Genomic DNA, 15,027 nt, shown 5'->3' with positions numbered 1-15,027 from the left:
CGTCTGCACGACCACAGGGTGTATAGAATTTGCAGAATTATAGCAGATAGACGTGGCACCTTTAGTCCCGTCGGCACCTTCATCTGAGGCAGAGGAAAGGGAGGATTTTACTACCTGTAATCCTTCAAGGTTATGGAGGATCCTCTGGGTGGAGGCTTGAATAAATTCAAGGAGTTGAGAAAGAGCCATGGCTGCAGTATCAGTCATGCAGTAGATTGGCCCAGAGTATAGGTCACAGCACCAGAGTATAAGACAATGTCTAGCACTTTAATAGTAATGTACTGCCTGATGCACTGATGACACAAACAGCGGCAGTAATATCGTTCCGGAGACCAGGAAGATGGTGAAAGGAGCTGACTGACTCACCGCCCCATATGAACCCTTTGTTCCATGTAAGGACACTCCATCCCAGACATTATCCCGACTGCCGGGACTCAGACAGCAGGGCGAGGGCAACGAAGCCCCTTGTGGATGATAATACAGAAAATCAACTAATCAATAAATCTATGCTTTTATTATATTCTGTTTTCCTGACTGCCGCTATTATTGCTGCAGATGACTTTAGCTTGTTGCACACTGTACTATTCACTGCGTATGAGGCCTTCCCTTTGCGCTAAACAGTTATAATACTGTATGTTAGAAGCAGCAGCCATTTTGTTAGGCATGACTTGCATAATAATATTATTAAAATGGCTGATCATTCAGAACAGAGCTGTAAAAGTGATTTCTTATAGAATATTGTTTTTGGTTTTAGAAGCTTAAGAATGTGATGTTGACAGTATAATGTAGCAAGGACAGGAATCTAGTCTCCACAAACTGAATAAGATTGGAACAAGGCCACACATGCGTAGACCCACAAGGCCACTGAAGTTGGGTGTTGGGTTAATTTTGACATCATGATTGAAAGCAGAGCTTTCCAATAAGACTCAATGCTTATGAGTAATTAATTAATTAATGTTATAAAGGTTTAAATATCAGAGTTCTAGAGGGAGGAGGAAGGCAGTTGAGGAAGAACCAGCAAGCACAGGGGGGCTGGAGGTAATTATGAAGGAGGTTTAATCATGGCTGATCACTGTCCTTGAAAGGTGTCCATTTTGATTTGGTTTAGAATTACTGTTTAAGTATTAGCTAATCAATTTTATGTTTCTTGTGTTAGTCTGCATTTACAAATACCTGTAATGAAGCTATTCTTTAAGTAAAGCATTGCCATACATTTTATAATAAGGTTGTGTGGGTGTGCAATCATTTCAGCGTTGCCGTTATATTTAAAGGTAATAAAGTAAATAAATTTGGTTTGGGTTATCAATCATATCTAATCTTATCAGATAAATATCTGGTTTATCAGTTGGAGGCCCCAGCGAGATTCAATGATGTTGGTTTTCACATTTTATCAGTTGAGAAAATCAAAGTTTGAAAGGAAAAAAAAATTAGCTATTTAAAAAAAAAAAATGTGTAGAAAAAATTGTAAAGTCGGTGCATTTATTAAGTTGGTTACCCTTATCTTTCTCAACATCTGTTAAAGTGTGCTAATCCAATATCACTTGAAACAACTTCGATCTTTAATTATAAAACCAATAGATCGTAATTTAAGGCATGGAAAGACAACGCTGCATTTTGCAGACTGTCAGCTTGCTAAACCCCCCCGCATCGCCCATTTCTTCTCTGTGTCAGAGAATAGATAAGGAGAGCAGCGAGAAACTTGGCAAGAAGTTGTAAACAACATTGCTTGGGTCAGGAAGAGTATTTCTTTAGTTTATTTGCAAAGCATGCAGACTATAGCAAGCATATTGGTATAAAGGTTATGCTGGCAATAAATTTTCTACTTTTTAAAAAAAAAATATTCTTTAAATGACAGTATTTTTTTTGTTTGTTTTTATTTTTTTGACCGCGGTTGGATTGTTTGGTATATATTGTCTGCTGAGGATATTGCTGAAGTAACTAATCTGTAGCGGTTGTTTTGATAATTAGAGTTCTTTGTTTGTCCAATCTATAAATTTTAAAGAAGTTGCATATATTTGTTGTAGGTTTTCCCGTGCTTATAATTTGGTGATTAGAGATAGGAGCTTGTGTATTTGCATTTCTTTCTGGTTGTCTGGCCAGCAACATGTGGAAGAAATGGAATGCATGATTTATCCATAATCTGTATTGTTTGGAAACCCTCAGATTTTCTACTGTATATGGTTTATATAAGAAAATGTTAATAAATAATTAAGTATACGTTGCATTGTTAGAGCTAGCAAGCAGTCGGATTACAATAACAATTTGAGATAGTTTCTTTGTATCCATAGACAGAGGTCAGTTAAAATACAGAGTTTAAAGGACTAGACGCTAATATTGTAAGCCAAGTAACAGTTCATTTTTACCACCAGAATAAATAAAGTTAATTGGAATATTGTTTATAACAAAGAAAGTAAGATCGAGTTTATCTCATTGTAAAGTTTTTTCTCTTGTCTTGTGGAGATGAAGTACGTAATGTAGGACTGATGTTTTTCTGCTATGGGTTTTTGATTTAATTTTTTTGGTTTATTAAACAAAGCAGCTGTGAGTTGGAAACTCTAAAGTGATGGATTCAGTTGATGTAATGCGAGATAAGGAGTTGTCCATGTTAGGTGAAGAAACAGGAAATGATCATGTGAATTCAATGTTTTTTTTTCATTTAATGAGTAATACATTTTGGATAAGAAAAGTGATATATATCGATGAGATATAAGTCCAATATAACATCTATTCTTAAAGGTTCATATTGATATATTAGACCATGTTTTCTGTTGGCAATTTCTATTGCTTATTTGTTTGATCTGGATACATATATTGAATCAGATATACCTTGAGTAATGCGCAGATAAATCCTGGGTTTATTTTTATTCTTATGAATGGAAGGTAATCAGTGATAACTGACTCAAGGCTGTGGGGTTTTCTTTAAGCCAATTTTTGTCTTGTTTTTGATTTGTGTTAATTTAATTTTGTTTGTTTGGAAAGGGGGAGGGTACTAAATTGATAGAGTATCTTAAGGGGTTAATACTGTGGCCACAGTTAGCTAGATAACCAGGGGAGATAGTGATCTAATTGTGTAATGATCACTTAGACAATGTGCAGATATGGTAACAAAGAATGACATATTGCATATAATTTATTTCTGATTTGATGAGTTGATTTTTTCCTGTGAAGAGTGCTGACCAGTAGCGCGATTCACAGGGGGTATCTGCCACCTACGTACAAGGTAGAATATATGGGGAAACATAATAAAAGAAGACAGGGTGGGGGTGGGACACGTGGAAGCGTAGGTGTGATAACATTGGGTGACACATAACGCAGCGTGGAAAGCGTAGGTGTGATAACATTGGGCGACACATAACGCAGCGTAGGTGTGATAACATTGGGCGACACATAACGCTAGGTTAGGTTTTTTGGGGACATTTTTCATTTATTTTATTTACATTTTTGTCTTTGAAAGAGGTAACACCTTTTTAAGCATTTGTATGGGATCACAGAAAGTTCTGAGTATGTGACTAGTGTGAGCAAGTGAGAAGGTACAGAAAATACTATGCTGGTCATAGTTAGTTGGAATTGGTGATGATGATGCACCTGTGAGGTAATGATTATTTGATGAGAGTGAACGCGCAATGGTCTGGTGACAGGTGGTGAAAGCTTCAAGAATTGAGATAGTATATCCCACTAACCCACATATGTTTGGAAAGATTGTACTGTCCCACTGAGGGGTTAATTCTGTTCAGTGAGAAGTGAGGAGAGGTGATATGTCTTTTAGAGCCTTAGGGAGAAAAAGAAAAAAATGGGGAAAAAAGAATAATTTTGAAATTTTTTGTTTATTTTTGAAAAAGCAGAAGGGAATAAGTTTTTTTTCAGTGATGAGGTGAGAGTAACATCAGAAATAACTCTGTAGGAGATTAAAGGCAGGAAATGGTTAATGAGATTGATAAGAGAGTAAAGTTTTATTCCTAAATAATGTGAAATATCCAAGGAGTGTCACAGAACTGTTTTCCATAACAAGGACATGAAAGATTTTAGAATTGAAGATATTGTTTACCCTTTTGAAAAATCACAATGAATAGATTAAAGTTATTGCAATGTTCTGTATGGGACAGTGATCAGCCATACCCAAGGATGACCTCCAGCCCCCTCCCCTCTGCTTCCCTCATGTGATAATGTTGTTTTGTCAACATCTGTTTAAAAACTGCCATTTTTTTTCCCAAATGACAAATGCTAATATGATGTCTGAGCTTAATAATGCTATTGCTTTTGCTTGTTTTATTTAAATTAAATACCAGCTAATAGAGGTGTGACCATTCCAGAGAAAAGATTAATTTATAAATTGATGCATTTCATTTTGCACAGAAAAAGCAAGTGTTAAAAAAAAAAAATATTATTATTATTATTATTAATATTATTATTATTACTGAGCCACTAGAAATTATTTAGAAAAAATATTGAGTCTGCAGGTAATGCTGCAGAATCCTTATCAAAGCTCTTATTGAAAAATGCAGATTTTATAGTGATTATTATAAGATGCATATTGAGTTGCATTTTTATGCTTACTGATTTATCTGATTGCATGTTGCCACTTTACTAGATTCATTGGTCATGCATATGAGCGCACAAATAAGGAATGGAGGTCACAATTAGGTGCAGCACTACTGGGTTCTGCTACTAGTAAATCGCATTTGCTGCACAACTAATCATGATATTCTCTCAAATATTTGTAATGATTTAATGATTATTTTTTTCTCAGAGTGGTTTGGAAGAAATTGTGTATTATTAACAGGAATCCATGAGACACTGCTGTCAGAAGGCACTAACCGATATGAGGACCCTCACGGGGTTAGAGGATATGAGTGATGCTCATAGGGCATTAAGCAATTAGTATTTTGATGAGTTTTTCATTACTAATCATGTCACAAGTTTCTAAACATCTATGGACCACAAGAAATAGTTTTTTTTCCAGATTTTACAACAACGCATACTATTTAATACCCATAGTATTTGCAACACTCTGTTATTGCAGGTTATCTACCCAATGTGATTATTCTTATTATTTTTTTTTAGTGTAAATCAATTCACTTTACATTTATGGAAGTATTACAGTCATCTAATCATTGGTTTATGATCTGCATATCTTTTACTATCAAATAGCAGATAGTCAGTACTTACTACATTTATTTACAGCACAGTCCAATATACGTGGACTCAATTAAGCCAAAGTTTTATGGACAGCCCCACTATGTCCCATAATGAGTTGCATGATTGCTACCACAATGCTGATTCAATATGTTTATGATCTAATGATGTGTTTAAATTCTTTACAGAATTCTTTTACTGACACCTTTTCTATTACTACTACTAAATCTAATTGACACAGAGCTGACAAAGTACAATATACTGACATCATTGTTCATTTGAGGCTCTGATACACGCACTGACAGAAGCCACAGCACTGGATATATCAGATTTATCATATACCTGTCTTTACTGTAATGAACAACAAGCAGAGGCCTTGGGAGTTTGAACACATATACATGGGGATTCACATAGACCGATTGGGTATTACAGCTGCGCACTTGACCAAGTGGCAGCTGCATTACCGACATGCTTAAGAGCTGTGGCGGCTGCCGCGGCCTTAGTGCAGAAAGTAGAGGACATTGTACTACAACACCCACTGACATTATGTGTTCCTCATGCGTTTGCTTTCCTACTGAATTCTTCACGGACAAGACACATTTCCAGTGCATGGTTCTCTCGTTGGGAACTTTTCTCCCAGCGCCACATGACCTGACTATTGTCAGGTGTGGTACGCTAAATCCTGCTACTCTGCTACCTGGTGGGACCCGGGAGTCCCAGAGGATGGATGAGAGGCAGGATTTAGAACATGATTGTGAGGAATATTTAAAGCAAAATTTCTCCAATTAGACCTGATATCTCTGACACGCCACTACCATCTACAAAGATTGTAGTTGTCACCAACAAGGAGACTAAGGATGGCCATATACGGGATATGCGGTAGTATTGGATTTAGAGATCCTCATTTTCCATCGTGAATTTGCTATGATATAATACGCTAATATCACAGCAAGTAAAGGAGCTCATTGAGGCTGTGCAACTCCCTGCAAAGGCAGTAGTTGTTAAGTGTCAAGCTCACATGTTATAAAGTGATCTTGTTGCACTTGGTAACAAAAATAAAGATGGCCACTGTTGTGAATCACACCACTATACAATTTAATGTTTTTACAAATTGACCAGCAGAATCTCATAAAACATCAAGAGTTGTGTATTTAAAAGGAATGTGCCAATGGATGATGAATGGATGCAGTCAAAAAGCTAATGGCCTATGTAAAGATGGTGGGGGCAGATCAGTAGCTCCCCAAACCCCTCCTCCTGGCATATGCGGAAGCTGCCCATGGGATGACCCATGTAAGGAGAGAGAGGGCATGTATGTTGATTTCATCTTATGCAGAGGCCCAAACGCATCTGCAGAAGAATGAACTCAGGAAAATTATTCCTATAGAACCATCAAACATTTCTCCTACCACTGGTCCATTCCTAAGGTTAAAATTATTTTTTTTGGGGAATTTACATGCATTTAAAATTGTCATTATATTTAAATGGTATCTGATATGTTATCTTGATTAGAAGGAACATCCCAGCTGTCCCATGTACAGCATCCTTTACAGCAAAGAAATGTTTTGAGAAATTTGTGTTCAGATATGTTATCCCATAAGGTATATATATGGTAGTAAAAAAATTATAGAGGTATTTGACAGGAAAGGTATTCTAAGGAATAAATCAATGTATGGTTATTGAAAATTTGGTTGCACTCACCCGACACTAAAAGGTTTTAGTCAAAATTGAACATGTTAACAAATGCACATTGAGAACACATTATTTAGGGTGGGTGTAGAAATTACCATGAGTTGACTTGAAGTTTTGTCTTCGGTTTTGTATGACATTCACACTACTCCTCAGCAGCCACTGAACCTGTCCCCTTATAAGATCATTATTTTAATTGATATATACATTTTTTTGGGAGACCATCAATCCCTATTCAACATCCAGCAGCAGACTTGTCACTCTAATTCTCACATCATCTAAATACTTTGCCAGAAAAGCAAACAAGCTTATGAAGGGATGTTGTTATAAGGTCCAGCCTGGAGACTATGCAATGGTGAGAAAATTCTTACAATTAAAGGTCTCGTAGATCAAAGGCAAGACCCGTCCCTGTGAAACAAACCAATTCAATTAATGCGTCTCACTGCAAGAAGGTTTCCGACCTGGTGGTGATATCAGTTGAAGAAAAATAAACTGATGCAGATAAATATTGTGACTGTGATTCTAACTTCCCTCCCGTCACATATCAAGGATACTTTGCATATTCTGAACAAAACTCATGAGTTGCCCTGGACGGACGGGTGGGCTTTTCTGACCCTGGACGTCCAGGCACTTTATTCAAATATACCACATGATCTTGGTATAAGAGCAACCAATTATTTTCTTGATCGTGATGAGACCATCACACAAGCCAGAAAGCAATTTATCCTTGATTCTATTCACTTTATTCTCACTCACAATTATTTTATTTTTGATGACACTTATTTTTTACAGCGCCTTGGAACGGCCATGGGGACCAGATTTGCGCCTAGTTTCGCCAACCTCTATATGGGCCGCCTCGAAGAACAACTTATATGGGGCGGTCCATATAGAGAGAATCTGGTCCTCTATGGCCGTTTCATTGACGATTTGTTTATTATTTGGAACGGGGGACACGATTTGGCACTTGATTTTGTTAATTATTTAAATTCCAACACTTTCAACCTAACATTCACTCACCAGTTTAGTTTCACAACTGTGAATTTCCTAGATATCACCTTCTCTATCCATAATCAAATGGTTATCTCAAATAATTATATTAAGTCGGTTGGCACAAACAACTATTTACATTATAACAGCAGCCACTACAAACCCTGGGTGACTAATATCCCCAAGAACCAACTGCTAAGGGTTCGCAGAAACTGTACATTGGACAGTGATTACAAACTCCAATCGAAGTCTATGCTTGGACACTTTAAAAGACGAGGATATCCTGAACCTCTACTTGAAGAGGCCTCCACTGTAGCAGAATCTACTGCAAGAATTGATTTATTAAAATCAAAAGAATCCACCAGCGCAATAGCAAACTCTAATCAAACCCCCCCTCTCTTTATATCTAAATTCAATAATAAATCAACAGAAATAAAGAAAATTATCTTGAAAAATTCAGAACTCCTTAAATATGACAAAATTCTCCCTACCACATGCTCAAAACCCAGAATAATTTTTAAAAGAAACAAAAATATTAAAGATTACATTGCCCCTAGCCTCCTACCTCCCCTCCCGAAAGCATCTCAGTCATTTTGGATACCCAATAAACCGTTGGGAAACTATAAATGCAATAAGAATGTATGTCTCACATGTAAACACATGTGCAATAAAACCAACAAAATAACATCTTTTCACAATGGAAGGGTATTCGATATCAAACACTTTATTAATTGTGAAACAGAATATTGCATATATCTTCTTGAGTGTCCGTGTCAGTTACAATATATCGGGCGAACGACCCGTAGTATAAAAACCCGCTTTAGGGAACATCGTAATAATATTTTGAGGAAATTAGTTAACCATAGTATCCCCCGCCATTTCTCCGAATTCCATAATGGAGACCCTTCTGGCCTCAAAATAACAGGCATTGATCATGTTGGGAATACCAAAAGAGGTGGCGACAGATTTAGAAGACTCTGCACTATGGAATCTTCTTGGATTTTTAAACTTGACACCTTGAGTCCGTCAGGTTTAAATGAGACTCTGGATCTGACCTGTATGGACTGACGTTTCTGGTGGCCCTTGAGACAGTGCATGTGTATCCATTTTTGTTTTGGATTATCCCCCCTTCTTTTCCTTCTCACCTTTCCCCTCTCCCCCCCCCTCCCCCTCTTTCCTTTTTCCTCCCTTCCTTTCATATTCCCCTTCATGCTTCTTATTCTGAGAAGAAATATTATAATAACTAAAGAGGGTTACTGTGTTGCGACTATGGAGACTTATGTCTACCCGGGACACTTGGGGATCCATGATGTCCCGGGTTTGCAGACGTGACTCCCCACATTCCCAGCACACTGATCGCTCCATTCGTGCCTATATAGACAGGGCTATATGTACAGAAATAATTCATCATGGATAGAATTTGCTAACCCCTTAAATATATAGTACAACATATGTACAAAGGTCATCTCTATATATCTATCTGATTCTAGTTGCTGCCTTTCCCTCGTATCCCCCTCCCTCCTTCCTTTTTCCTACTTTTTCTTTTTTCTTTTCTCTTTGTTTCCTTTTCCTTTCTTGATCCTCTCCCATTGAAAGAATCTCCCCATTTGGATTAAATAAATAAATAAAAATTAAATGAATAAATAAATAATTAAATATAAATACAATTGATGTGGAGTCTCGAGAATATAATATTATCAATGTACGAATTGACTGTGGGCATATACACAAATACAATTAATATACTTGTCTTTCTATATACAGAAAAAGCATATTAAAAAAGGAGTACTATAATGTGTAGTAGACTGAAGTTTGCTATTAAATGCAAACAGGCCCTCAGAATATTAATTCGTTGCAGACTAATATTGAAAATATACATCTCTCTCTCTCATATGAAATTTGCAATCGTGATTAAATTGTTTCTCTCTTAGAATTTACAGTTTTAGCATTATATCATTTAGTATAATCTACCTATATATCTGTTTCCAATAAAATTTCTGTGTATATACAAAATGGTGATAAATGAATCAATTAATGAAATTCTCTGTATATATATAAAATGCTGTTGAATATGATTACCAATGAAATATTTATGCAGTCTCTGTGACATCGCTATATTGAAATACAAATGTTCCTCTATGTATATTGTATGGCTCTGACACCGGGCACATTCTTTGTATATCAATCTACTAGACTATTCAGTTATTAAAGTGTTAATTGAAAACAGATGGCAGATGCCTATAAATACCATATACTAGGTCATACTACTATCCGTCTTGAAAAAGTTCCCGTTGCTAGGGAACGAAACGCGTCGACGTCACACGCCAGCACGCCAGTGAGAGATCACGCTACAGCACGCTACAGCCCCATCGACCCAGAGTCCTGCCGTATACACTCTGGCTTTCAGCGGCAGACTCCTGCTTGTTACATTCGGCCGCTTTGTTACCTTATAACCGGTTCACGCTTGGACAGCTATATACCAGGAGAACAAAGGAGGCCAGCCACCATCTACAGCGGGTAGAGCCCACTGTCATCTGGGTTCCCCGCCCCACCGTCTCCAAAAACATCAAGGAGGGTGAGCATACTTTAAAGGAAAGTCTCTGCGCTACCTGACTACATACCACCTGGCGTTTCAAGCGCTTAAACCAGGCTGATCGCATTGAGCTTCCATCCTAACAAATTGCTTCATTATTCCTGGCTTCATTATTCCTGGCTTACTAAAATCCTGCTTCATTCTGTCATTAACCCAATCATCCCTGCTATTTACTATCCGGCTGATACTAATATATACTAACTGTGCTGCTACATTTATTTGCGGACTTCACCACCCCACTGGTGCTGCTGGCTATTTTAAAACCCAATAGTCTCTGTTTGGGGACCTCATTTGTATATGAGTAACCCTTGACCTTTTTGAACATATGATATTTGTCTTTGCATTATATATTGTCTAGACCTATTTTTAAATATATGTATATTTGTGTATTTTATATTCTTTTTTCATATAAAAAATTGTTATATCATTCTGTGCCCTGGTGTCCTTCTGTTCAGTGTGGAATCGCAGGTGAACAATAGACCAGTTTTTTTGGCAGCGCAGGTGCACACAATTTTCTCTGTGATTCTAACTTAATAAACTTATTTGATGATGGGCCTGTCCAGGGCCCCCACACAGACCAAGACAAGGTCCACGGAATCGGGGGGCATCCTTAGTGGTGTCCCTGCGGGTTGTGGGCAAGAAGAGGTCCACGGAATCGGGGGATACCCTTAGTGGTGTCCCTGCGGGTTGTGGACAAGGTGTAAAACAATGATCCCCATGAGTGACCAAGTTTCCCATACATTAACTAACTGAAGAAGTCATTTTTGTTTTTTTAAGTTTTCATTTTTTTATAGTGAATGAGGGTTACCAGGGATTGGTTGCTGGCAAGGACAGTGTGTATAGTTATCAAAGAGGTATTACTAGAGTCATGGTGGTGTATTCTACTTCTGCTTTTAATTTTAATCCCACAAGTATAGTAATAATCATAACAGACACACATATACATCATACTACTGATGCTCCCAGGTTTCGGTATGCATCAGAGGATGGTAATAAAATACTGATAGCCAATATGTTAAACTAATTAGAAGGTTTAAAATAAATATATGAGTAATAACATAAAAGTAACTGAGAACGCCCACACAGGAACCATTGATAGAATACATCTAGTAAGGTATCAGTAAAGAAGAGGCATTCTAAATAAGGATGGTAACAATGGTGCAAATATAATATCTATATGCAAACTGACATTTCTTCTTTAAGACGCTCATCATGAGCTGATAAAAAAGAACAATAAGGTTACTGACTCTCCCTAGGTTTAAAATTGGTAAAGAGTGTAATAACAGGAGATATTTTGGAGTACAACAAAACATGTAGTTATGTGACAGAGTTGGGTGTGCTAGTATAACATCTAGATAAAAAAAAAGGGTACTCATTGAATTGTTTCTTATGATGTTTTCTCAAACATACTGTCTCATAAGCCATGGACATTACCACAAGGATTATAAGGTTTCTAAATGGTTACAAACAAGATCTATTGTAATAAAATTTTACTTTTACTAATTAATACAGTGGTGATTCAACATGAAGATTTGAAAGTAACACATGGTATATTAAAGAAACACACTTATTTACATTATCCCAAGTTTTTAAAATTGTATTTGAATTTGTGAATATAATTAAAATATGGTACAAAACTGATGGTGACATTAAAAGGAAAGTTGAATTAAATTATTTGGGTTGAAAATTTTTTTAGTTTATTGAACAGGTGTGAGTGATGTGATTCCCTACAGTTGGTTTATTTGGTTGAACCCCAATAACTGGTTCGCATAAGTCAATGTTATATATGCTTTAAGAAGTTTGATGTTTTTGCCAAGATATTATTGATTTTTCTGTATACTAGTGAAATGCTTCAAGAAGGTTTTCCGATGTATTAAGAGAGAAACAAATGATGCACAGTACGAGAGATATGAACTTTTTTTCGGAGATATGAAAAAAGTTGAGGATGGACTGATAATACAGAAAATCAACTAATCAATAAATCTATGCTTTTATTATATTCTGTTTTCCTGACTGCCGCTATTATTGCTGCAGATGACTTTAGCTTGTTGCACACTGTACTATTCACTGCGTATGAGGCCTTCCCTTTGCGCTAAACAGTTATAATACTGTATGTTAGAAGCAGCAGCCATTTTGTTAGGCATGACTTGCATAATAATATTATTAAAATGGCTGATCATTCAGAACAGAGCTGTAAAAGTGATTTCTTATAGAATATTGTTTTTGGTTTTAGAAGCTTAAGAATGTGATGTTGACAGTATAATGTAGCAAGGACAGGAATCTAGTCTCCACAAACTGAATAAGATTGGAACAAGGCCACACATGCGTAGACCCACAAGGCCACTGAAGTTGGGTGTTGGGTTAATTTTTACATCATGATTGAAAGCAGAGCTTTCCAATAAGACTCAATGCTTATGAGTAATTAATTAATTAATGTTATAAAGGTTTAAATATCAGAGTTCTAGAGGGAGGAGGAAGGCAGTTGAGGAAGAACCAGCAAGCACAGGGGGGCTGGAGGTAATTATGAAGGAGGTTTAATCATGGCTGATCACTGTCCTTGAAAGGTGTCCATTTTGATTTGGTTTAGAATTACTGTTTAAGTATTAGCTAATCAATTTTATGTTTCTTGTGTTAGTCTGCATTTACAAATACCTGTAATGAAGCTATTCTTTAAGTAAAGCATTGCCATACATTTTATAATAAGGTTGTGTGGGTGTGCAATCATTTCAGCGTTGCCGTTATATTTAAAGGTAATAAAGTAAATAAATTTGGTTTGGGTTATCAATCATATCTAATCTTATCAGATAAATATCTGGTTTATCATGGACTTGCTACGCTCACCACCTATTCTATTCTCCCTCTATGGGGGTTGTGGACCCCCACGAGGGAGAATATTCCCTGCACGTCTGTTGGGGTTTTAACAGATGGGATTCCAACGTTGGTGTGATGACTGTCTGATTCGCCACTGTTGGTCTGCAGCACCCTAGGAAGGTGGGGGAGGAATCAGGCCGCTGTAGCGTCAGAGGTATGGGGGATTTCATTTAGTGAATGTATACAGTATTTGGGGGCGATATTGCTTAGGCCTCTGAACGAAGTGACATCAAAAGCTGAATGTGTTTACTTGAGAAAGTGACATTTTGGTGCACAACGTAGAATTCTTTCAACAAATTTGTCTAAATTGCCTTTGGTTTGTCAAAGATATTCTGCTAATTAGACCTTATCTACAAAACTATGTCCTAGTGAATTAAAAGACACGCTTGCTAATTGTTTAAAAAAAAAATTCTACACCTTAACAGTGAATGGTCAGACCTACACATAAATGGTTCAGATGCAAATGCTACTGCTTTATATATTAACCACTTGAGTGGTCTGACTGTCATCTATTGGTCAAACTATTCGTTAGCATGGAGTGAGGTTTGCGCAGCAAAATGAGCCTATCAAGCAAATGCTCCTAAAGACACGTTTGCATAATTTCACATGGTTTTGCAGGGAAACAGATTAGATTTACCAGGATCTCATTTGTTACTATAAATATTCTATACTTAATAACTATTTTCTGGACACTAACATATAAACCAACTTAATAAAATACTTGCACGCCAAATTAACTCAACTTTCAAGAGGAGCATATGCTTAATAGTGATTGTACAGTGCATATAAGCAATACTCCTTCACAAAAGAATTCCACGCCAAACTATATGAAATATGTTCCCAAAAGAAAGATAACTTATCTGAGGTCTGTCATTCAGGCTTTCTAGCAGATCCTCCAGGTTTTAACCTATATGTATCTTAAAAACACAATATACACATGTACATGTATCAGCACAATTTAGCAGCCCACAGTTGGATGCCTAAATGATGCTGGAGCTTCACACTGTACAGAAGTCTCTAAGGGCCCCCATACACTAGGCATGTCACCTGCAATTTAGGTTCTTTTGCTGTAATTGCAGTGAACAATCGCAGGAAAAGAGCCCAGAGGGAAAATAGCCTGTGTAAATCGGGATTCCGACTTTTGGGCTCCTGACAGTTGGGAAGATGACTCCAAAACATCAGCAGAGTATACACCAATTCCTTTCATTCAGGTTATTTTAGTTACCTGCGCTTTGGCCAGCACTAATAAGGGAGTGAGATATAGGTGTAAGTCTGTACTGATAACATCAGAGAGATGTACCCAAACGGGTGTGGATCGTTTGGTCTCAACCAACCAGGTCAACAAGCATTGGGTAGACACCCCTAGGTCGACAGTCAAAAAGTCGACATGGGGTTTTTCACAGTTTTTGACCCAATTGGACACAGTTTGAAGTACACTGCATCGCTTGGCACACTATTTCATTCTCTCACCACTCCCTAGTGGATGGTAGGGCATGAAATACCACCTGTCGGCTCAAAAAACAGTGAAAGACTCCATGTCGACCTTTTGACTGTCGACCAAGACCCATGTCAACCTAATGACCATATCCCACCCAAACAGGCAAGGAACTGAGGATAACAGTGGAATTTTTCACCCAGGCACTCCCAAACAAGATGCTCAAGGGTGTGCAGAATGGGAGGTATTCAATCTGTACCAATATTTCCCAACAGGGGAAATATCGTCTCTCGCCTATTCAATGCTGCCATTAACTACAGTA

At 37.2% G+C, this 15,027-nt stretch overlaps 1 protein-coding gene across 3 annotated transcripts in view; it reads right to left on the bottom strand.

Annotated features, from left to right (window-relative positions):
• Positions 1–15,027, bottom strand: part of ATRIP (ATR interacting protein) — a 131,676-nt gene that overhangs the window by 57,616 nt on the left and 59,033 nt on the right. The window lies entirely within an intron of this gene.

Source organism: Crinia signifera, chromosome 8 (assembly GCF_055691185.1).
Source record: "Crinia signifera chromosome 8, ASM5569118v1, whole genome shotgun sequence".
Classification (NCBI taxonomy): Eukaryota; Metazoa; Chordata; class Amphibia; order Anura; family Myobatrachidae; genus Crinia; species Crinia signifera.
Note: the sequence above shows the minus strand (reverse complement) of the source record. Positions and strands in the feature narration are given on the sequence as shown.